The following is a 24,310-nucleotide window of genomic DNA, read 5'->3' on the forward strand; positions in this document are numbered from 1 at the left end:
AGTCTTGGCAAGAGAATCAAACCAGAGTCTAAAGAAGCATTTGGATCCACTTGCCAATTTATAAGAAACCCAAGACAAAGAAATATGCTAAACTGTGAAAAACTTTATCAGTCCTATTCCCCAGGTTTTTCCAGATATTTATTAGAATAGAAAGAAAGAAAGGAGAGAGAATGTGTAGATTAAAAGACACTTAAAAGTAATATAAGTTTTTAAACATGGTCATGCACTATTGGGTAATAGAATCATAAGGAAAAGCAAGGAAGTAATCATTATGAAAGTCAGAATAGTGGGTACTTTTGCAGGGATAAAAGCCATCGTTAAGATAAGAAAAAAAGATAATTAAATCCTGGGTATGTAAAATATAGCATGGTGACGATAGTTAACAATACTCCATTGTATATTTGAAAGTTATTAGAAGAGTAGATCTTAAAAGTTCTTATCACAAGAGAAAAAAAACTTGTAAGTATGTATGGTGAGGGATGTTAATGAAACTTATTATAGTTATTTTGAAATACATACATATATGAAATCATTAGGTTATACATATAAGTTATTATTATTATTTTAATATTTTTATTTATTTATTCATGAGAGACACACAGAGAGAGAGGCAGAGACACAGGCAGAGAGAGAAGCAGGCTCCATGCAGGGAGCCTGACTTGGGACTCGATCCTGGGTCTCCAGGATCATGCCCTGGGCCGAAGGCAGGCACTAAACTGCTGAGCCACCCAGGCTGCCCAGGTTATACATATAAAATTAATGTAATATTATATATCAATTGTATCTCAATAAAAAGTAAATTAATTAAAAAGTAAAATTCAACAAAAACTACACAAACAGATGGAAAAAATGGAGGGACTTATGGGATGGCTGCTATATTCTTGACCTAAGTGATGGTAATGAGATCATTTATTTGATTTCAGCTATGTAAGATAAATAATCTCTTGAGATCTACACAGCCTATAGTTAACAATACTATAGTGTATACTTAAAACTTACTAAGAGGATAGATCTTATGTTAAGAGGATAGATCTTATGTTAAGTATTCTTATCACAAAACAAATAAGCTAATAATAATAATAATAAAGAGATAAGAAAGGAACTTTGAGAGGCAATGGGTACATTTGCAGCCTTGGTGATGATGGTCTCATGGGCACTTATTTACAAACTCATTGAATTGTATACATTAAGTGTATACAGCTTTTTATATGTCAGTAACACCTCAATAAAGTGATTTTAAAAAAATTCACTGTATAATAATTTATTAATCTCTAATTCTTTTTTTGTTTGTTTTCTTTATTCATGCTGTATTCCACAAATAAAAGAGTTAAAAAAAATATGGCAGAAAGCACAGCATGCAAAATATAGATTAAGCAGATTTGCAAAAAGATCTATTCTAGGAAAGAGAAAAAAATTTTAAAGAGGAATATAATATCAAGATAATTACAAATATATAAAATATACTATTTTCTACAGATAAAATCTCTTTTCAAGTTCCCAAGGAAAATTTAAATTTATGTAGTCAACTTTATGATTATAAAAATCTGTTTGAAAGACATTTTTTCTTGGAACGGCATAAATGAACTACATTCTTTCAAAACAAATCATTGATAAAATAAAGCACTGACAAAGCCACTATACAGCAACAAAGTGTGTTACAGAATAATTCTTTCAGATTTCAAGGAAGAATATTTCTGTGAGCATGGACAAAGAAAAAATTTCACTTTACATAAAGCTAATACAACCCTGAAACAAAACCTGATCAAAATATCATACAAAAAAATAAAATCACAGACTCATTCCTATATAAACTTAACAACTAAAATTGCTAATAAAATACTAACATGTGTGATCCATTGCTGTATTGAAATTCTATTATATGACCAACTGACTCATTTCTAGAATGTAACTGTTCAATACTAAAAGGCTTATTAGTATCATTTCTCTTAAAAATAGATAAAGGGAAAAAAAAAAAATAGATGAAGGGAGGGGCACCTGGGTGGCTCAGTCAGTTAAGTGCCCGATCTTGATTTTGGTTCAGGTCGTGATCTCAGGGCTCCCTGCCTGATCCTTAAGGAGCCTGCTTAAGATTCTCTCTCCCTCTCCCTCTGCCTGTTTTCCCATGCCCATCCCCTGCCACTACCATAAGCATGCCCATGCCTGTGCTCTCTCTCTACAAAAAAATATTAAATAAATAAACAACTAATAGATGAAGGGAAAAACACTCTGTAATTTGGCATCATAGATGTCAGAAAGTCATCAAACACTTATTCTACCTTTTTCTTAACTTCTTAGTAAATGACAACATAACAAAACAAACCTTCAATAACAGCCAGAAACTTTAACTCTCAACACTGCTATTAATATCATTCTAGAAATAACATATTGCTCTAGACATACTGTTCTAAAATAACTAGGGAATTGTTCAAAAATATTTTCAAAGAAATGAAGTATTAATAATTAAAAGGAATCCTTATGTAATAGGGGATTAAAATGCATTAAATATTTTTTATTTGCAGATAAATGACTTTGTACACGAAGATAACATGAACATTGACTAAAAATAACTGAAAATAAGACAATTCCACAAAGGCATCCAGTTTCAAAATTAAAATTTTAGTTTTCAGTAAATAGCTACTTAAAATGAACATATTCCATTCACAACAGCAATTGTTAGGCAGTAGTCTAAGACATCAAAATGTAAATAGTGAGAGAGAGAATTACATGGGCTGGTTTCAACTCCTTTTTTCGTTTTCTACACTACTTTGAAAAGAAAAACTGTCAATCTTATTATCAAAATCTAAAGACTTATTTTTTTAAAACTTGATAAATAAAATATATTGATAAATTTTACCATTATATTTTAATAGATAATGGAATTTAATACTTCACAAAAGCATTGTTTTAGCTAATTTTATTTATTTTTATTACTGTTTTTTTTAATTATTTGTGATAGTCACAGAGAGAGAGAATGAGGCAGAGACACAGGCAGAGGGAGAAGCAGGCTCCATGCACCGGGAGCCCGACGTGGGATTTGATCCCGGGTCTCCAGGATCGCGCCCTGGGCCAAAGGCAGGCGCCAAACCGCTGCGCCACCCAGGGATCCCTATTACTGTTTTATTTATTTTATTTTAGTACTAGAAGAGTCTTCAGTAGATGTCTACCTCAAGCCCTCATTTTCAAATAGAAAATTGGGGCTTTCTGCTTTAAAGGATTTGTTTAAGGTTTCTAGTCAACATCAAAGTCAGAATTAAAACCCAGGACTTCTGATTTCAAGTCCATATTACCTCTACTTTTACCTAATTCCTCTTATCTACTTCACTCTCCTTTTTACCAAGCATAAGTTTTAGCGCTTCACGGTCTTTGTTGAAGCTGACTTAGATTTTAGATTGTTAAGAAAACAGGGACACCTGAGTGGCACAGCCGTTCAGCGTCTGCCTTTGGCTCAGGGCATGATCCCTGAATCCTGGGATCGAGCCCCGCATCGGGCTTCCCACAGGGAGCCTGCTTCTCCCTCTGCCTATGTCTCTGTGTGTCTCTCATGAATAAATGAATAAAATCTTTAAGAAAAGAAAACACTTTTTTTCAACTGTCCATTCAACTCTAGCTAATACTTTGAGCTTGGAGTGAAAATTTATTGGTGGAGATCTAGGGATTCAGTCCAGCCAAGCACTGAAAATTCTTGTATCTTTTCTCACCTGATATTGATTGTTTTACTACCGCCATAGTATGTTTATTTTCTGCTAGGACGATAAAACTAAACATGGGAAAATATTCCCTTTTCCAGGGGGGGTCCTTTGTCCCCTGCTCTCCTTCTTATCCATCTAAGAACAGAATAGATAAAAGGGACATATCCATTCACAAAAATACATGTCTTCCCTGCCCATTTGAGAAACTCTTTAAACAGAAGTAAAGATTTTGTGGCCAGATGCTAGATATTGCTTTATTAATTGGCTGGTTATTCTAATTTATAATCAGGTTCTCAGGATCCCGTTCCACAAACTTGATTCAAAAACAGTTCCTTCTTTTAAATCTAGTTATACTCTACAGGACAAATGATCCCATAATCTCAGCCAATGAATTTAAGGAGATAAAGCAATATAACACACTTAGCATTTAAGAGACATTTCAGTCAAACAATGCATGAACTAAGTTTAGCTCCTAATTTGAACAAATCAAATGGGAAAAATAATTATTATGAGACAATTGACTAAAAGTGAACATTGAAAACGTTATGCGATTGTATTATTTTTAGGTGTGATTACGGTATTGTAATTATATTATGTAAGGTATTCTCATCACCTACAGATATGAAATAAAATCCTTACAGATGAAAAAAAATAAATCTGATCATAATTCCTAGCTTAGCCAAACATATCTACCACGGTCAACTTTAATTATTAATGTCATAGTGGAATAAAGTGCAAAGTGCAAACAATTAGCACCCAGGACAGTAGGTAAATCACAGAAGTGCAAGCAGTGCAGATTAGACAAGGAAAGGGAGAGTAATCACAGGTTTAGTCAAGAAGCAGAAGCAAAGAGGAGAGAGACTAAGGGTAGAAATCCAGCAACTCGGACTAACCTTAGAGCATGGAGCTGCCCTGAGCTACCATGGTTGGGGCACCTCACCCCCCTACTCAGTGCCCTCCTGCTTGTATGCTGTGATTATCTAACCCATTCTCTTACATGACTTCCTGTATGTGTCTCCTCCTGCCTCTGACACCTCTCCTGCCATCATTCTCAACTGGTGATTGTGCCTTCTAATTTGCTAAAACTAAAACTGAAGCAATCAGAAGACACCCTCAGGGACTCCCCCATCACATTTGCCTATAGTAGAGATACTCATATATGCTGTTTTCCTGTAATTACAGGTGAACTGTCTGCATCCTTATCTCAGGCAACTCCTTAATTAAGCACTAAGTCACATTCCATGTAGCCTATTCAAGGATACAGCTTCTCAAATCTCTCTTCCTTCCCCTTCCCACATCATCAATTTCCCACTGTATACTGGATCATTTCCATTTGTGTTCAAGTATGTTATTTCTTACATATTAAGCTTAAAAAAAAAGAAGGAAGAGGACACAAGCATTCAACTCTCAACCCATCTCTCCCTTCAGATTCCACCCTGTTGCTCCGTGCCTTGTCCATGCTATCCCCTGCTCCTTTCCTTCTCCTGCCTTTGCCACTCTCTGAACCATGCTCAGATCAACATCTCCAAAGACCTCCAGATTACTAAATCCAATTCTGATCCACTCTCAATTTTCGGCTTATTTGATCAACTACAAAGAAGCATTGAAAATGGTTCTTTACATGGCTTTTAAGACATGTTCCAGAATTTCTACCCCCGTCACTGATTATTTCTACTCGGTTTCCTTTTCAGCCCTTCCTCTCCCCCCAGACATTTTAATGCCCAAGCATCTCCATACAGTCCTTTAGCTCCATTTTTAAAATACCTTCACTGCGTTGGTGAATTTATCCTGATCCATGGCTTTCAATATCACCCTGTCACGGAGAACATTTAGATTTATATCTGCAGCTCATAATTCTCCTGTGAACTACATATTCATATTCATATATCTAAGGTTCTAATGTGATGCTTACAACTTAGATCACTATATCCAAAACAGAGCTTTCTCTTCTCTCAGATGCTGACCCTTTCCCCATCTCTGGTAATGCCAATACCATCCATTCAGGTGCTCAGATCAAAACCCCTGGACTTGCCTTGATTCTTCTTTCTTCATACCCTACATCCATTCTGTTAACAAATCCTGATGACTCATTCTTTGAATTATATATAGGATCTAACCTCTCCCTGACATCCTCACTATTATCACCCTGAACTTTGTCACTACCTTCTCTCACCTGGATTATTACAACATCCTTCGAACTGGTTTCCCTGCTTTCACCCTTAACCCACTCCAGCTTGTTCTAAACAAGGCAGACGGAGGGACCATTTTAAAATGTCAGCCATGGCCAGTCACTCTTCTGCTTAAAACCTGCATGTAAAATAAATATGCATATAAAACCCTACATATAAAATGAGTAATTCCCATTTCAAGTAAAAGCCTACAAATCCTACACATCTCATCCTGCCATTACCTCTCTGATCTCCTAGTGTCTTGCTCTTCCCCTCAATCCTTCTGCTTTAGCTACAATGGACTACCTAGTGTTCCTAGAAGAAATGAGGAACTCTTATGTCTCAGGGCCTTTGCACTGGCTGTTCTCACAGCCTACATTCAACTTATTAACAAATCCTAATGGCCCTGTCTTCAAATAAATTCTAGAATCTCATTTTTTTTTAAGATTTTATTTATTTATTCATGAGACACACACAAAGAGAGGCAGAGACATAGGCAAAGGCAGAGGCAGTCTCCCTGTGGGGAGCCTGATGTGGAACTTGATCCCAGAACCCCAGACCATGACCTGAACCAAAGGCAGATGTTCAACCACTGAGCCCCAAATCTCATCTCTTCTTAACACAAAAATGTTCTCGCATTTCCACTGCAAAAATCCATATGGTTCACTCTATATCAGACATCACCTTATTAATGAGGCCTACCCTCATTGCAACTCCTAACCCCGTTATTCAAGCATCTTTATTTTGCTTTATTTTTTCTGGATTGTACTTATAACCTTCTTACATACCATGCAACTCAATTATTTATTTTGTTTTATTGTTTCTCTCTCCCCTTACTGGAATGGAAATTCTTTAAAGCAGGAATATTTGCTGTTTTGTTCCCTGTTTTATTCCCACTGTCTTAAAGTACACTAATACATAATAAATCAATGAATAATTACATGAGTAAATGAATGAATAAATCTAACTGAGGAACTCATTATCACAATGTGATTTACCACAAGAATGTTGTGCTTTCAGAGCAACCTTGCTGATAATATCAAAAACAGAACATTTTACATTTGCTTAGCACCTTACTCATTGTTTACATAAAGTTTTTATTCTATAAGTCTTTGTACTCTTAGTTTTATAGAGAAACAAATTCTGATTCAAAGCTAAGATAATCAACAAGATATTTCCAAATAGTTGAATCTTTGTTGAAATCCAACTTGGCTTGTGATCTCCTAGTATTCAGGAGTGTGAGTTTTCCACCCTGCTGGCCTCATATTCTTAGATTGTTAAACCAATCCTACTTTTACTTTTTGCTTGTCACAATTTATTTTAAATTTATTTAATGAAACATGTAGCTCAAGATATAATTTAGTTTATAAACTTGTCTGTTCTGTGACCTCTTATACAGATAACATACCTGGCGGTGTACTTGAGGCTATAAGTATAAAGTTCACTAAAGTAATTTCTCACACAATACTGGAGGTATTTAGACCACCTGCTGACTATAGGTGGCCATGTTGCAACTACATTTTTATATTAATAAAGTATCAATTTGTGATAAAGGATGATAATGCTTTCTGATTTGCAGAGTACACAAACTTGCTTTTGAGATATAAAATTGGAGAAATCAGACCCAATTATTTAAGCAACTAGTCTGTATTTTGAGAAGTTTAGAAATGTGATCCTGTCAGTTTTTGGAACGTTCGTCTTTTTTTCTTTTTTTTTTTTTTTTGGAACACTCGTCTTTAAAGCATAAAACATCACTGATTCACTGATGCATATGTGGGTTTTTTTCCCCCACTTCTTCCAGATGTTAAAATACAATAGATTTCAAAAAACAATAACTGATAAAACAATTGCCAATATTTTTTAGTTCTAATATTAAACCAACAGACCAAAAAAATAAATAAATAAATAAATAAACCAACAGACCAATTCTATGTAGATTTCCAACTGTAACTTCCTGGGAAACCATAATGGAAGCAATACTTAAAGCTGACACAGCAGGACCTGATATTTCTACAATTGCAAAAAAATGGTTATGTGGCTGCTATTACCAGCTCCCTGTGTTGGTGATACTAAGGCTTCTTCCCTTTTTCCCCAGGACTACTGTAGCCCAGAGTCATCTAAAATTCTTTGCAAGGTGAGTCAGGCTAAGACAGAGTAGGGATATGGTCCATCTCATGAAAAACAAAGACCTACTGCTAAAGCAGAAGACTGCACACCCAGTAAATAAACCTATCTCTGGTGAGGCTCTTTCCAGTTAGGATCTCAGTGCTCTCTCTCTCTCTCTCTCTCTCAATCTCCACCTCTCTCCCTCTGTCTCTTTCACTGCCTTTATACCACGATCATCACTCAGACACATTTCTGACTGCAATTTGTTGGATCTCAGTTCTGTAGGTTCTTACAGATCTTGTGTGGTGCTCATCAGATCTTTGTGTTAAGGAAACATCTACATATACTTGGTTAGAGAAGTGAGTATTATTACAACCTAGTGTAAATCTTAGAACACATGATATATAACTGAAAAATGTGAGATAATTTTTCGCTATTTATACCATGTTTATCTCCAAGCATAGTCAAAGTCTTCATGATTATAAATTACTGTTTCACTTACAAAAGTGCAAAAAAAAAAAAAAAAAAGGTAAAAGAAAGAAAGAAAAGCAAGGGTGTTTCCCATTAGCCCATTAGCAAAATGCTTCTCTGTCCTCAATCTATATTTTACTATCACATAAAAGGCTGAATATGACTAAGTGAAGAAATCAAGTGCTAACCAAAGAGCTACGGAGGAAGAGAGCTGTTTCCCTTTCCAGTTCCAGACTGCTTGCATCACAGAATGCAGGCTATTTCCCCTTACCACTGGATATGTCTCTGCTTCCTGCATGTCCTCCTTTGGTGTGCTCTGCACTCCTGGAGTGGGCAGACAGACCTTCAGCAAAATGCTAAATGGCTCAGGTGTTCTAAATGCACTAAATAAATATTTAATGTCATAAGGATGTTGTTTAAAAAATAATTCAAATAAGCATGCCACCAAAGTTGTCTTTTAACGTTAAAGAGCTAAGTTTTAAGATAAATGTAGTCACTACAAAGCTGTATATATCCTTACTAAACAGCATGCATCAACATAATTGATTACAGAAATTTCATATTTAAAAAAATAGGAAATATTTAAGAGAATTAACTAGATAAATAGGTCAAGGTGGTGAAAATGTATAAACTTCCAGTTTTAAAATAAACAAATCTGGGATGTAATGTACAGCATGGAAACCATAGTTAACAATATTGTACTGCATATTTGAAAGTTACTAAAATAGTAGGAGACCTCAAAAGTTCTCAACATAAAAAAAATTCTGTAACTATGTGTGGTGATGGATGTCAACTAACTTATTGTGGTAATCAGTTAGCAATATTTACATATATCAAATCATTATATGATACACCTAACACTAATACAATGTTATGTCAATGATATCTCAATTTTAAAAAATACTAGAGAAAAATCCATCTATCAGGTTTCTTTTTTCCTTAAAGGATCGATCTATCTATCTATCTATCTATCTATCTGAGAGAGAGAGCACGAGAGAGTATGAGAGAGTATGAGAGAGCACAAGCAGGGGAGCAGTGCGGGCCTTGATCCCAAGACCTCAGTACCATGACCCTAGCAGGAGGCAGATGCTCAATTGACTGACCCACCCAGGCACCCCCATCTATCAAATCAAAAGGCCTTTCTCATTCCAAATTATGAAATAATTTTAAAAATTTATAAATTACTCTATATATTATTTTAAAACTTTTGAACATGAAAATACATCATAGGATAAAAATGCAACTAATTAACTGGAAAAATTATGTTAGCATAAATGACTTAAAAGTGTTAATGTAACCTAATACATAAAGGTTTTTATAAGCCAATATGAATTGCCTGATAGAAAAATAGGCAAAGGACATGAATAGGAATTTCACTAAACAAGTACTAAAGATCATGAATAATATATAAATGTTCAATAAATGTACGTTAAGTTCAAACTCATTAGTAATGGTAAGGATGAAAATTAAAAACAATGATGTAATAATATTTTTTATGATAGCCTAGGTTATGATGTGGCACCACATTAATCTCCAAATCTCCATAATTTATTAAAAGAAAATTGGTTTCTCATTCATGCAGCAAGTTTATCACAGATTGGAGGAGGAGCTCTGTTTCACATAGCTACTTAGGGATCTAGACTGAGGAAGGTCCCACTAACTTTATAATGCTTTCATCTGAAACCTGTGCCCTTCTTAGTCAATGAAGTATGAAAAGAGATAAGAGAATCACACATAATCTTTTCTGTGCCTTAGCCCAGAAGTAATAGTTTTGTTCACAATTTTCTTGACTGATACTCATCACGTGCCTTTCCAATTTCAGTATTGTTCTCTGCCAACCTTTCAAATTGGCAAAGATTAAGAAAAAAGAAAAAAGGAAGAAAGGAAGGAAGAGAGGAAGGAAGGAAACCCGTGTTCATCAAGATTTTTCTTGTCAAAAAAGCAATGTAAGCAAAGAGAAAGAGACATGAAACTGTATGACGCATTTGCAATTCTGCAAGGTATTTAGCTGGGAGAGAAAGGAAGGTAAGAAATAGGTTGGGAGGCAAACAGTAGCCATCTGATAAATATCCTTAAAGAATTCAGGCTTCACTCTGAAGATAATGGGCACTACTGATAATTTTTAAGCAGAAGAGTGCTATGATCAACTATGCATTTTAAAAAATTTCTTTGGCTGCTACAAAAAAAATGGAGGTGGAAAAATTGGAAACTAAGAGATAAGGAAAGACACTATTGTAGGGAGCAATACAAAGAGAAGTTAAAAATTAAGAATATCTACAACATAACACATTTAGGTATGTCAGTATGTTAACTCAGGAGGGGGGGATCATATTTCCATCTTAATTTCATACAAAAACTGAGTATTATAAACTAACTTAATCAGCCAGACTACAAGATTTAAAGTTAATATTGCAGCTGGTACAAAAAGTTGCAGAACCCTTTCCCCAACTGTTCATACCACAGAGATCTTATCCTTGTATGTGACTTTCTTTGTTTACTGTGCCCTCCTTCCAGTTACTGTAATGAGATGGGTTCTAACACGCTGCAGCTCCTGGTAAACCATCCACCTTCAATGGCATGCCTTCTCTCTTTCCAAAACCCACAGAGGACATGCAAATCTTTTTTTTTTTTTTTTTTTACAAAGAGAGTCTTTAGTGTCATCTTCTTACAGTAACCTTCATTTCTCTCCTACATGGCTTGTTCATTCTTTGTGAAGAGCTCTTTCAGCCCTTCTTATGACTTCAGGCTATAGAGTTATTTCAAAGCCCTTTTGATACCTTTTGGCTTTCCTCTTCTATCATTCCACCAACTGATTTAATATTCCACTTGAGAGACAGTAGATTGTAGGAGTTAAGAGCACAAACTGAAGCTAGACTGCCTGAATTCAAATACTAATGCCATCATCTAATTACTCCATGACCCCCAATCACTTAATTAGCTCTCCATAACTCAGTTTCTTCTAAAATAAAGATAATAGTACCTATCTGTGGAAAAAGTTGCAAAAATGGCTCCAGTTCTTTATTGGATCCATACACTTGACATCTGACTTCTCAGCTCATATAAAGAAGCAGAATCTATTCCCCATCTCTTGAACTTGGATTGGTATTTTGACTTGCTTTGTCCAATAGAGTATGTAGGAAGTGATAGTGTGCAGTCTGAGCTTAGACTTCAAGACTTCCATTCTTTCTCTCTTGGGATCTTGCTGTAGCCATGAGAATAATCCTAGGCTAGTTTTTTTTCCATGTGATTTTTCAAAATCACATAGAAAAGGATCAAGTTGTTTTATCTGAGACCATCCTAGACTGACAACTCAATCTAACTAGGCAGCTGACTATAAATAGGTGAATAAGCCAGGCCAACATCTTTTAGGCTTTACCCACCTCAGCAGAAACAGTGACTTGTGAAATATAATAAATGGCTATTGGAAATTGTTTTACACGTTTAAGTTTTAGAGTGGTTTGTTACACAGCTATTGTGGCAAAAAATAACTAGATATACTATCTCATAGAAATGAGACTTAAATGAGTTAATATATGTCAAGTACTTAGAACAATGGTTGGCATTTAATAAGTGTTATTTAAGTGTTTGCTTTTATTAGTATTATTTGTGGTAGTAGTAGCAATAGTAAAGAAATGGGATCTAGATTAGAAATACAGATCTGAAAATGAGCATAACAGTGGCTAAAGAAAACATGACAATAGATGGGAGCCCATAGAAAACATTTAAAACCCTAATTTTACCTGCCTTGACAGCTTGAGATATGCATTTATCTTCAATGTCTAGAAATATCCCAAAGTTTAAAGGACTAAAAAATTAAAATTTCACAAAGACAGAGAACAAGAGGTTAGTAGAGTGAGGAAAGATGTATGTATGTATGTATGTATGTATGTTTGTATGTTTGTATGTGTATATGCATGTACTTGCTGAAATGTTATCATTAGAAGAGAATGGATTCATCTCAACAGAAAGCTTTTGGTTAGATTCTTTGGAAGGAAGGAGTAAGGAGTGTGGTTAACAATGAGGCTTTGGAGACAAGTGTTTATGTAACTTAGTGTGATTCCCACCCTAAAACCCTACCATACAGACAAGCTACTGCTGTTTCCACCTACCTCCTTGGCCCTTCATAGGAGTCTGAAATCACTTTCTAGAGAAAAAAAAAACCCTCTGAGGGACTGAACTTCATAACGGTAAGCAAAGTAGAAGAAAGGATGATGGGGAAGACAAGATAGAAAGGAGTTAAGAAGTCTGGATGCTAAAGAGCAGATCTTCAAACCACTCCCTTCCACCTTGGCATTGGTACATAGTTTTATAGCAACCACCCATTTCTAAGGGATAGAAAAAAACATCCTCTGAATTTAGCAAGAGATGCAGATAACAAAATAAAGACAGACGGGGAAAGAAGACTTAATAAGTGGAGATAATGCAGGTTAAAAAAAAACAGATATTTAAATATCTGTCCCTTTTCCCCCTCTCAACAAAAGTTATTGCAGCCAAAATAAGAATCAAGAAAAGGCTTTTCTACCCCTCAAAAAGGGAAAAATCAGAAAATTAGAGTTCAAAAATGAAGACTTTAATTAATCATTCATTACCTTAAACTGAGACACCAAGAAGTTGTACCTTCATTGGAATGGCACTGTCAGTAACACGACCCTTGCATAGATGCATAACCTGGTTTTTCATCATCTGGATGGTCCAACAAACTTCAAACTTTGAACTCACATTAAGATGCTCCTAGATTGGAAATGCCTCTATTTATCTGGCATAAGAAAATAAAAGTTCTCTCTGAAGAAGGATGTCCATCATTCTAGACGTCCAATTAGTTCTATAAATGAGGTTTCTAAAAATAATGTCTAGCATACAATGATATGACCATAACCAAGCACACAAAGAAACAAGGCTTTATGAGTGAAAACAAGCAGAAATAATAGGAGATAAAAATATACCTACAAATACTTGACATACTATGCTTATTATAAGTAAGTGGAAGTATAAGGAGACTATAAAACACCTGTGCTTACTTTATTCAATTAAAAAAAAGATCAAATTTAATTATTTCTGCAGGGCATTATAAACTACATGCCTGAGTAAATTTTACAATGTTTAGTCTGAAGAATCAAATCTTTAAAATAGACCTAAATACTGCCTGTATGTTAGGCTATGCCTCTGTTGGATAGCTTTCAATGTTTAAAAGTATTTTCTTTTGCTAAGCCATTATCTCACAACCCTTGTGTCCAGGAGTGTGCTGGTAAATGACATGTTTGTATCATTTGCTAGTTTCTGGAGCAGAAATACTTTCACCATAGCTGGCTTCAGGTAACCAACAGAACACCACTAAATGCAGATCTAAAAAGAGACACATAAATCAGCTCCCATAGGCCAGTATGAGCCAGTGCTCATTGGTTGTATTGCTGATTATGTCTTTTCTGGCCAAGATTAAATATCCATAATTGTTAGTTATTTCCCCCATGCAGTTGATTATCTGTGGAATATTCATTCATTCAGTGGATATTTATTAAGGGCCAACTACCTGTCAGTAGTTGTTCTGGGAACTAAATATATATCTATGAACAAAAAACTATCTTCATGGAGCTTATAACAAGGTGGAGAGGAAAAGACAATGAACAAACAAGAAAATATGCAATCTGTAAAATGCTGATAAATGATATGAAGAAAAATATATAGGGATAAGGTAGGGGGGATTGCTATTTTATATGGGAGAAGGCCTCACTGATAAAAGACCATATGATATATTTACTCTTTGTTCTCATACTTTGCCATAAAGCTTCTAATAAATTAGAGAGAAAAAAGAAGAGAGTTTAATTGATGAAAACTTTAAGCTTACATAGAGCATAAGCACTATGAAGAGGTATTACTCTAAAGCAGATATTCCAAAAAAGTGTTCAAAGGAATTGAACCAACATTCAAAACTTGGGAAATTCCAGTAAATATGAAAAATTTCAGGCTTGCTTGCAGGACTTGAAAACCAGACAATGCTGATACTGCTATTCTGGTGTCCTTTAGACAAGGCCTGAGCTCTCCAGGCAGGCACTGCAGTCCCTAGAAGGCTGTATAGCCTTATGTTAACCTACAGGCCCCTGTAGCCATTTGAATTTGTGACCCTGCTAAAAATAATTATTATTTTTTAAGAATTCTTTTCGTTTCTGAATTTTTTTCAGTGTCTTTGAAAAATCAAACCAATCCCAAATTTTGAAAAGTAACTAGAGGCTCTGCAGCCTACTCAATAGGGGTTTCCAAAATACATTTTGAAAAGTGCTAGCATGAACATAAAATAGACATATAAATTCACAAGATAGCCACTTTAAAAGGAAAGGAAAAAAATTAGGAGGCAAAAATCCCAGAGTGTTAAAATGTTAATAATACCTTCTATTACTAATCAAGATATTATAGCAATATTCATATTGTTCAATATGTGTCTATTGCAGCATTAATTTTCAGTCTTAAAGCATAGTTTCTTCTTGTGATTGCCCTTACCCTATCAGCATTATTAAAATATAGCTACTAAATACCACTAAAATATAGTGACACATAAGTGTATTTCATACTTTGAAAGTAATTAGTATATTTTGGACAATACGGAGGAGAGCTGACCAAATTAATTACAAGTTGACACAAATATCTTTTCATCAATGAATGTAGTATGAAGGTTATCAAATTACTGCCCATCCAATTCCGGTAGAATATTTTTTAAATTCGCCCAAGATACAAATAACTTCAAAACCAACAGCAAAACCAACACCTACACTAGTCTATGAAACATTTTATAGACTCTCTTTATGCAACATCACCTTCCATCTGCCAAGACACATAAAATTCTATTTACAATGCTGCCTAGAAACCACTATTAGTCATCATAAATATTGCTATAACCAAATAATTCCAATAAACCAAATGTTATAAATAAAAACAAGTGATTCTAGAATAATTTCTATAACCAGTCTCCTTGATTTCAAATTGTTTGTGGGAAGGAATAGGAGGATAAAATAACCAAAGCAGACCTTTAAAAAAACTATAATATTTTCAACTTAATAGTATATGTAAATGGAAGCTATTTCATAATTTTTTTAGCTATTTCATAATTAACTCAATTCTCTTCCCCTTCATTTTGAGATTTCCTTATATCTACTTCTCAGTTATAGAATACATACGACACACACAAATATATATATATTTTTAGTTGACATAAAATACATTTGGAGACCCTCTTTTTTAAAAAAGAAAACCTTGTTTCATTTTCATAGTGTTATTTTATCTAGATTATGTAAAGTTTGAAAACACTTAATTTCTCAAGATAGGAATTATCTCTTATATCACATTTTTAACATAGGCAAATATACTAGTCACTTTGATATCAGTTATGCATGATGAAATCATAATAGATTTGTTGTTCAAATATACAACCAAACTGAATGTGTCTAAGAGGTTTAATCTGTCTGAATCTTGAATTTCTAAGTGAGACATTCCAATTAATCTAAACTCTAGTTATAAGCTGTTGAGTAAATATATTAGCATGAATACATGCACCTATGTCTAATATAAAATGGGATATACGTGTACTTACTTAGGGCCTGTGATGTCCAGGGATTGTGCTAACCATTGAGAATAGGACCACAAATAAGATGGGTGTCTATTCTCAGGAAACTGAAAGCCTAATAGTGTAACACATACAACAGCAGAAGTAGCCATCCGTTCATTCAACACACATCAAACACATAAGGCAAGATAACCTTGTTCTGGGCTCAAAAGATACCATAAACAAAAAAGAAATCTGTTTTTTCAAGGACCTCACATTGAGGAAGAAAATCATCAAAATGATTACAATATAGCTACTAAGAATTTGATAAAATCAAGACCTAGTCCATACAAGTGACATTAAATAGAATATCTCTTAGCATATAATACCTGAGCTTAACTTGCAGAATAGGTAGACAGGGGCACTCTAGGCTGCAAGGTCTTCTAGGGAACCCTGGCAGTCTGAATGGCTTGAGGATTCAGGATGTTGATGGGGTGTCTGTCTAAATAACTGGATGGCAGAAAGGTGGAGCTAAATCATGAAGAACCTTGTATTCCATGCAGAGTGCCTATGGACACTGTCTTAGGAAACAGGAAGTCATAGAAAAACTTTAAGCAGGGAGTGACATAGTCATTTTTTTTTTTAAAGAAACGTCTTTTAAGGAGGTTTTGTAGTGGAGGAGAAAATGATTCCTATTGACTAAACAAAGGTAGCAGGAATGGATGATAGAGGACAGTTAGTAGCAAGCAAATAGTATCACATAGGCTCTAGTTGTTAATTTATCATCCTTAGGTTTCCAGCCTGGGGGATAAAATGTACATTTAAACTAAATATTCTGGAAGGATATAGAGTGGGAAAAATGAGGTAGAAAATAAGTATATGTTGGTATAGGTTGAGTTGGAGATATCTTTGAGAAACTTGGGTAGATGTACCATAGCCTGTAGGGTCCTTAGGGGATGTGTTCAAAGAACAGAAGGAACTATGTAGGCAATTTAGAATTACATTAGAAGTTATATTGTTTAATGTAATATTAATATTAATGTTTTGCAACTACTTTATATCTGTTGTTAAAAAACAAGGAATTAAATTAATATCAGGAGTCAATATCCTTCAGTGAAAGAAAAAAGTGAAAAATAAAGAAATTAGGTGAAAAAAGCTGAACTATTAAAATATAAATAGAAAGATCAAAACTGGGGCACCTGGGTGGCTCAGTGGTTGAGCATCTGCCTTTGGCTCAGGTCATGATCCTGGGGTCCTTGGATCGAGTCCCGCATTGGACTCCCCACAAGGAGCCTGCTTCTCCCTCTGCCTGTGTTTCTGCCTCTGTCTCTGTGTCCCTCATAAATAAGTAAATAACATACTAAAAAAAAAAAAAAAAAAAAAAGAAAGAAAGAAAAAGAAAGATCAACACTAACCTGTAAATTTTCCACTAAGACTACTTAAATGGTCTAGAAGCATTGAATACTTCTAGTGCTCAGATTGTGGTCTCCAAATAATAATCCATGAAAAGAAGAAACCAAAGCTCCAATATAATAGATGTTTGGGAGTCAATTTTGGAAATATGAGTATCTATGTATTAGATAAGAATTACCAAAATATAAAGGTAGAAACAGATAAATGAAAACAAAGCATGTTGTAGAACAAGATGTATAATCTGATCTCATTTTGGTTAAAAATATATTTTAACGGCATGACCATTGTAAATGTGATGTCTAGATGGAGTGTTAATTTTTTAATTTTGCTTCTCTCCATTTATTATATGTTTATACGTTACATGCCTGTTTTTATAATTTTCAAAAGTCAATTTAAGGGTCACCTGAGTGGCTCAGTAGGTTAACCATCTACCTTTGGCTCAGGTCATGACTCCAGGGTCCTAGGATTGAGCTTTGCATTGGGCTTCCTGCTTGGCTTCTCCCTTTTCTCCCTCTCCCTCTGCTTGCCACTCCCTCTGCTTGTGCTCTCCCTTTCTCTGTCAAATAAAAAATTTTTTAAAGTCAATTTAAGGAGTAACATCATCAACAATTAACCAACTAATTCACTGAGGAGCTGGAAAATGGTAGACAGAAGTCGGGGTGTGGTGGAGTGAAAATGAATAGGAGTGGAAACTGGAAATGTAAACTACTCAGTGAGTTTGGTACAAAAGAAATGAAGGAGAAAGGAAAGTAATTACAAGCCGACAGCTTAAAGACTTCAGGCATCTTTACCCTAGAGCTTTGGTGCTGGATTTCTTCTCTCCAGAAGACGCCTCTTACAGACATCCATGCAACTCATTCAATTACCTCCTTTCAGTGTTTGTTCAAATGTCACCTTCCTATTGAAGCCTATTCAAAATCACACCTCTCTTCCCCAACCCTCTCCACTCCACTGACACAAATCCCCTGCCCTGAGCCTACTTTTTTTCCATTGACCTTAGTAATTTTTTGAATTTTATAGAATTCTTACTTTTCTCTTGTTTATGTTTCCCCTAGAATGTAAACTCCATTTAACAGAAATTATTTTTGTCTGTTTTATACACTGATCTATTCAAGTACCTAGGACAGTGTATGGCAGATAGTGTTACTTGATAACTATGTGCAGAATTAAAAGAAGTGTTATTTAGGGTTGGGAAAGACTTGAACACATTTATGTGCTAATCTTGACTATTCTCAGGAAAAAGGGTAACCCCTGATTACTGAGGTTCAGGATGGCAAAAGCAATCCTTATGACACTTCCTTTGTACCTCTTCCTAGAATGTATACAGCACATGTAGAGTAGTAAGCAGATAAAAGCAGCTCAGGATGTTTTAAATACCAATGAAAGAGTGAAACTGATGACCATTTTGTGTTCTTGCTATCTGATCTTTATTTCTAGTAACATAAAATGCACTGCCAGAACAGCTATACCACATTCTGTTTGTGCTTTTTCAGTGGAAGATACTCACTTCAGCAACAATCCATTGCAGAAAAACACAGTTTGAGTTAGTACTTACTACCGTGGAAAAGCAAAGGTCCAGTTAATTCCGTTTAATGATATGGTGTGTTGAATTAGCTGCACCCCACAGTAGAATAAAGTACCAAATGAGAACTGCCAAAAAGATCTGCTTGTAAGAACAGGTTTGTCATGAGGTTTATTTCCTTTTACAGTTTAATATTCAGTAAAGATTAGAAGGAGGAAAAAAGAGAATTGTATTAAGCCAAATTAAAGTCAAAACAAATATTTATTAAGGGCATCAAAAGACCTAGAGAAAACTAATGTCATAAAGAAGATAGTCTCAATTAATATTAACACGAAGCAACTATAATATTATATTGGAAGAGGTCGCTGGGAGGATGTGACTGGTGTTTGGCCTTGAACTGGACCCTCAAATCAGAGATTCCTCACTGCTCTCATTGCTCCCAACCCTTGGAATGTTGGCTCTGCTTGCCTCTCCACCTCCCAGAGGATATAGGCTTGAAATAGTGATGTAGTATTAAGATCATCTAGATGGCATATGTGATTGAAGCCACATCTATATAAACTTGGGCAGGCATGGAGATCTACTTGTCTTATTGACATCCAAGACAAGCCCCCTGCCCCCCTGGAGTGGCCTGCCTCTTTCTTCTGTCTCTCCCTCCCCTCTGAGGACATGGGCCAGTTTCAGATTACACCTGGGAGTCTCCCAGGAGCTTGCAAACTGAGACCATAACAGTAGCAAAATTATGAATTTGCTCTACTCTGTTATCTCCTAGTGCTTTTCTAGTTTAAACCTCCTGAGATATTTTTGGGCCCTTTAATATTTTTTTGCCTTCTGATAGTGTCTTATGGCTCTTCAAAGTCCTCAATTTTGCTTTGTTTTGATTGTCTGGAGATCTTACTTTAAAGTCACCAGTTGGGATCCCTGGGTGGCGCAGCGGTTTAGCGCCTGCCTTTGGCCCAGGGCGCGATCCTGGAGACCCGGGATCGAATCCCATATCAGGCTCCCGGTGCATGGAGCCTGCTTCTCCCTCTGCCTGTGTCTCTGCCTCTTTCTCTCTCTCTGTGACTATCATACATAAATAAATAAATATTAAAAAAAAATTAAAAAAAATAAATAAAGTCACCAGTTTATATCTCAGAGCTATTGAATAATGCTTGCAAAAACCTCTAGTCTCAGAGGACTGTTCTTAAATGATCAATGTACCAGTATGCACAATATTGTTTTTGTCTTGATTTCTGGTTAGGTTTCATCATAGGTCACTTGGATCATGTACCTAAAATGAAAAAAATATATACTCAAAATATTAGAAAGCAAATTCAAATAGGTTAATACATGAGGATACATTTGTTTTTGGTAAACAGCCCTAATTTCATAAAGTTTACTTTAAAATTTTAAAAAAAGTTCTAATATGGGGTAGTTTAGAATTGGAAGCAAAGGATCTTCACTTTTCTAATATGAATAAAAGTTTTAAAGTCTCTGAATGAAAATGAAGCAGAGTATCATTCTGAAAAGAAGGAAATAAGAAATAGAAAACATTACATTTCATTGGTAAAAACAATATCTTATCCAAGACAGACTAGGAACAAAAGTGTTTGTCAGAAAAATAATCTAATGAGGAAGACATGATTATAAAACTTCTTAGTTAAACATTAGGGAGAATTGCTAACATAGTAAAATAAATAAGGAAATCAAAACATAGAACTGCCATTTCAGAGGGCATATTACTCAAGAAACCTATGACACTCGGCTCCATTGTTTGACGAAACCATTTTCTGATACACCAACTCAACAGCTCAGTGTTTTGATCTCTCGAAGACTTCCATTTTTGTGCTCTTCTCATTGAGGTGTATATGTCACTACCAGCTAATATGTTAAAATTTTAGGCAAGCATGTTAGTGGTAGTTCCAGGCTCATGGGATGCCAGTTAATCAACACACTATTGGCATAGAGCAATGACTGATACCCTGAGAACTCAAGGAAGTATAAGCTCGTTTTAGATTACCATTTATGGACTTAATTACTACTGCAAAACACTTAATCATTCCTCGTCATACATGAGTTAATGGATGTTCTGAGAGTCCAATCATAGTCCAATGCAATGACAAATGTGCTGCAACAACTTGGCTTGCCATAAGGAGAGGCAGATTGAACTAATTTTCTAATTCATCAATAAAAGGATTTAAATAGGGCACACAGCCTTCCACGTTAGAAAAAGAAGTCTAACTAAATTCAGGGTGCTTGGATGGCTCAGTTGGTTAAGCGACCGACTCTTGGTTTTGGCTCTAGGGCCTGATCTCAGGATTGGTGAGATCGAGCTCCATGTGGGTTCAGGGCTCAGCATGGAGTCTGCTTGAAATTCTCTCTCCCTCTCCCTCTCTGCCTCTCCTCCTGCTCACTCAGGCTCTCTCTCTCTCTCCAAAATAAATATGTAAATCTTTTTTTAAAAGTCTAAATTTATATTAAATAACAATATTGACAAACCTACCAGAACCTTAGACATATTAATGCCAGTCAGTACTTAGTATTATAACATTCTTAGATATTGACACGGGTTTGCCCAGAGCATTGATTCTCTGTAAGAACAGCAAGTCAAGACTTGTGCAGTCTGATATCTCCATTTTCTACAAGTCATACTTAGGACGAATTTGTAACTTGAAAGGAATTCTATTGACTTCAGAGAATTCCAGGTTGAATAAGACACTGTCACTGTTGTCCAAAGGGCTCATAAGAACAACTCAGTATCTTCACATAGTAACTGGATGATATAAAGGGACTCTGTCCAGGGATTTTAAAGTAATAAAGGAGAATATTTTTCCATTTTCTTCAAATAATTTACATGAAGAAAATGGTCCTAAGTGTAATCTTCCTTAATTAATCATCTATAAAGGCAATGGTTAAAAGCACAGTTCCTCCAAAATTTAGTATATAAAGGAAACTTCTGATTGCCAGCAATATATCCATTAGTGTGAAAAAAGGATTGGATAATGCAAACTACGTAAGATATTGCTTCTCCTTCTGAAAGGCAATTTGGGAACTATTTCTCTCTTACACTAGCCAATACTCCACCCAGAGTACACAACTGAGGTTAGAGGGGACATTTCAATAAGAAACACAAAATTAGACACCAGATTTATAATGGATTCCGATTGTTTAGAATCACACAATTTAGGGACTAAAATGAAAGAGGGGCGAACAATGAAGGGAGGATATGAAAAAAATAAACCAGGTATCTTGAGTTTCTAGGTTCCATCCTTTCCTACTTCTTCCAAAGAATGGAATTTTACCAATTAATATGTAAATATGCTCTAGTACCTCTCATGCATGAAAATGGAAATTTCCATTATGCTTTTCAAACTATCATTCCTATTTCTTTTCTTTGCCACAGATCTTTTAAAAGTTGTCTCCTCTCTTTACATCTTTCCTTGTACCCCACAAATTGGAATACTGCCTCTATCTACCCTGCTCTTCTCAAACTCTTGTCATGTGGACCACGGACAATCTCTACCCTGCCGCATCAGTGGACACACTTCTCAATCTTCATTTTGTTCGATCTTTTTGTGACATTTGGAAATTCTAACTACTTAACCTATTTTAAAATTCTATCCAGGGACACTGACTTCTGCCTCTCCCACTCCGTTCTCCACTATTTGTCAGTTTGTTGGTGAGCACCCGTTTCTCCATCTTCCCCTAACGTTTGTATCTCATGGTCCCTCCTGGCATTTGCTCTCTCTCTCTCTCTCTCTCTTCTTCTAAGTTGGATGATTTCATTCATTTTCATGGCTCCTGAAATCATCGATACGCGGGCATACATATTTTTGGCAGAGTTCCTAATATTCGGATTCAGCCTTGTAAGAAACTTTTTTTTCTTTTGACTCTTCTAATGTTTCAAACTGACAGTCTCATCCTACCCCTGGGCTGCATCCCATGAAATCAAGTATACCTCATTGTTAAATTCGAGTAGATCATTCAGAAACAAAAAGTTCATATAATGATTAAACACCGTTTTAGAAAACAATAGAATTTCCACATCCTTTTATGAAACTAAGAAAATTTTACAAAATAGCCCAAGCCTAGCTAAATATCATATGAAGAACAAACCTTTACCAATTACAAACAAAATTGGGGAAGTCTGTTAGATATTAGCACCTTGAATTTAACAGTACCGTAAATTTATAATTTCTTTAAAAGACAACTAGAAAAAAACATGACCATGTAAATATATTCTCAGTAGTCATTTGATAAAATTCAAAATCCATCCTCAAGCTCAACAGATACGATTGAAAAATCAAACAGATACGATTTAGAATTATAGGTCATCCACTTAGAGCTTATTTTTCCACCAGACAGGTAAATTAACCTTTTCTGGTTCCTAGTTTCACTAATTTTTCAAATGGATCTAGATTGCCTTAAACCCTTGTTTGAAATACATCTCATCCTTCCCTTTTCATCATAGTCTTTATCTTTTAAAGTCATGCATTTAACATAATGTTTTCCCCACTGGACTGCAACCACCTTGAAGACATGCATGTATGTGTATGCATGATCAGTTACAGAATTTGTAGGGCCCAATGCAAAGTGAAAATGAAAGTCCCCTTCTCCAAAAATAATCAAGAATTCCAAGACAGTTATAGCAGAGTATTAAACCAAAGAGGGAGCCCTTCCACACAGGCCCCTGTGCGACTACACAGAACACATGAGGCTTTATGTGTATGTGGTATGTCTGTGTGGGCCTGTGTTTGAAATACGTTGTGTATTATGCCTGGAAAATTAAGTCATAGGAACTTCAAAAAATATCCATAGAAGAAAGATAGCTAGCACCCAGATCTCAGATTATAAATAATAGTCATATTAGGTTGGGCAAAAATATTTTGGATAATTAATCAAGAAAATATTTTCAGGTTTACCACTAATTGACTAATTTGACTAAAGACTATAGAACAATTAAAAAGACATTGATTAATCTTTAACAATTCTTCCTTTAAGGAAACATTCCTATCATTTTATTTCAATGTTTTCTATTACATTGCATAAATGATCCTGAGACGTCCTCTCTTCTAATATATATTGGTTGTAATTCACAAACTATGTGCTGTTTTTGTCTCTGTGTCGACTTTTTTGCACAATTCATTGAGTCTATGAGTCTAACCAGTGAACATTATAGTAACCACTCCATTTCTCCAATCATAAAACATTAGCATATAAAAATTCATAGAATGTTTAATCCTGTCCATCTGTCTTATAAAATAAAATGTTCAGCTTATCAGAATATCAACCACTAATTTAAAACCTCATTTGGGAATTCTTTCAAAATGCTATTAATTCCCTCATACACAGAAAAATACTAACTTGAAGGAGTTAGAATGTATCCCTTTTCATATACCAATAAAAATTCTAAATGCTTTATGAATAC

The 24,310-nt window shown here is 35.1% G+C and overlaps 1 protein-coding gene across 6 annotated transcripts in view; it reads right to left on the bottom strand.

Annotated features, from left to right (window-relative positions):
• Nucleotides 1–24,310, bottom strand: part of ZC2HC1A (zinc finger C2HC-type containing 1A) — a 190,034-nt gene that overhangs the window by 57,463 nt on the left and 108,261 nt on the right. The window contains exon 18 of one of the 6 annotated variants that reach the window (XR_013367108.1): nt 19,143–20,173. The exons of the other annotated variants lie outside the window; for them this stretch is intronic. The gene's annotated coding sequence lies outside the window, so the exon portion shown is untranslated. Of the gene's footprint in view, nt 1–19,142; nt 20,174–24,310 lie in introns of those variants that run through there. 6 annotated transcript variants of the gene reach the window in all.

This window comes from Canis aureus, chromosome 28 (assembly GCF_053574225.1).
Source record: "Canis aureus isolate CA01 chromosome 28, VMU_Caureus_v.1.0, whole genome shotgun sequence".
NCBI lineage: Eukaryota > Metazoa > Chordata > Mammalia > Carnivora > Canidae > Canis > Canis aureus.